This window comes from Adiantum capillus-veneris, chromosome 23 (assembly GCF_014529385.1).
Source record: "Adiantum capillus-veneris isolate H3 chromosome 23, ASM1452938v2, whole genome shotgun sequence".
Classification (NCBI taxonomy): Eukaryota; Viridiplantae; Streptophyta; class Polypodiopsida; order Polypodiales; family Pteridaceae; genus Adiantum; species Adiantum capillus-veneris.
Genome location: NC_140953.1, coordinates 141486065 through 141488218, shown reverse-complemented (window position 1 = coordinate 141488218; position 2154 = coordinate 141486065).

Genomic DNA, 2154 nt, shown 5'->3' with positions numbered 1-2154 from the left:
TCTCGTGACGATGACAAGAGCCCTACTTTTGCTTCAAGATTGATAGATTTGCATTGAATCTTGAGCACTAATTAATGGTCTTTTGGATTGTTTTCCCTTCTTGTAATTCACTTTTGAGATAGGTAAGTTGTGTAATTAGGCTTTTAAGTCTATTTATTAGGCTTGCAATGTCTTGACTCTTGCTGACTCTCCATGGTGAGCCTATACAATTCTTTCTTCAAACTCACCTTATTCTTCTTTGCTTTAGCTCCAAATTTTTTCCCCAAAACCTCCAATGCGTCAAAAGTACTTGGGCATTCATGAACAAAGTAAACAAGGTTTATGTGCAAAGCTGTGAGCATGTCGCTGCAATCTTTTTTCCATTTCTTTGAATGGGAATCGAACGAGATGCTGTTTAAGTTGAGAGAAAAAAGGTGGAGACCTTTATTCCTTTATTCAAAGTCTACGTGAGCAACTCTTGTTATACATGTGTCACCATTGCAGAGAGAGAGAGAGAGAGAGAGAGAGAGAGAGAGAGAGACGGCGACGTTTCAAACAAAACGAGATAAAGAAAGAGAGTCACAGATGCCATGTCAAAGCTGTGATAATGATGCGCTGGGGCCTAAATCTAGTTGCTTGTCTATGGATGTTTTTTTAATGCTCCATAAGTTTTTTCATAAGAAATTATTTCATTTTCATCTACCAAGTGTGGAACCCTTGGCCATTAATTTTTTCATAAGAAATTCTTTCATTTTTGTATACCAGGTGTGGAACTCTTGGCCGTTAATTTTTTTAATATTGTTTTTTTCCACTTTTGCACATAGGAGTGGTACTAACTCCCTTTTGGAGACTCTCCACATAGGTGTTGGTGTCTATCCTGCTTTACAATGGCAAGTAAATTAGATCATTCTCAAAAAAGAAGTATGACAAAATATTTTGTTATGACAAACACATCCATAGTTTGTTATGGTTGGTTGCACACTTTTAGGGAGAGAGAGGATGGATATAAAGACCTTAATGAGAGAGGACTATCACAATTGAAGGTACCTTGGTCAATGAGTTCTTGACATTGATGCAGGCAATATTTAATAATAGGTTTCAGTATCCCTAGGGATATTTTTCCCTATTCAAAAGGTGGCCTATTACACCTATGCTTGAGTTCAAATTCAAAACCCAATAAGAGTAATTATAGAAATGTACCTTCTCTTCATGCTTAAGGACTTTAGTAGAGCTAAATTTGATGTCAAAGATTTGGCTTAGGGTAAAAGCCCCAATTTAAGATAGCTGAAAATGGGGAGGCTCAATCTTGAGCTATGCTTCAAGCAATTTAGCGCAAGTGAGCACAAACAAAAGCCCATGAGGAGGACATTCAATAGAGAAGATGCCAAGCATTTTGGCTATGAGCAGATCTAGCACACTCGGGACCCCATTCCAATTATTATTGGGACCCCCATTCCAATTAGTGGGGTAAAATTAATTTGAGAGGTTTCAATGAGAAGGCGAAGAAAGGGGGAGTTGAATTTGGGAGTCGTATCTAATGCAAACAATTCCATCTGAAAAAACTTCACAAGAGTGATAACTAGATTAATGACAGAAAGATCAAGTTAAGGAGATAAAAATTCTTGGAAGATTCTGGGTTAAGAGGATCCAAAGCACCTTATTACAAACCTAGTGTTATGCCTTGTCTTCGTGAAAGGGACAACCATTGAGCTCTTCTACCATTTTTGAGGATACCATATTAATGTTTTACACACTTTATCAAATTTATATTGAGGGGCTTCCCTTTCTTCTGTAGGGCTATCATGTAGTTCCCTTTCTTAGGGAAGGGCTTTTTGTTGTGTTGGGGAAAAGGCAGTATGCTTTACCTTGGATCGTACAAGTGTTCTCGACCGCCCTCTTACTTTCCCCTTGTTCTTTGTAAATGTACAAAGAATAAGGATATCTCTTAGTCTTTTTTTTTTTTTGGAGAGGTAGCCTAGCTCCACCCCACTCTCGTGTCATCTCTCCTCTTCCCCTTCCCGCACGCACACTCTGCACACGCACACACCGCCCTTAACCTAGTACTAAGGAGGGTCACCCCAAAAAAATGTAAGCATATGTGAGTTCAAAATAAAGTGTTTTTAATTGGGATTTTTCAAAGCAAATCAACAAAATTACATGTATAGAAGAGGATTT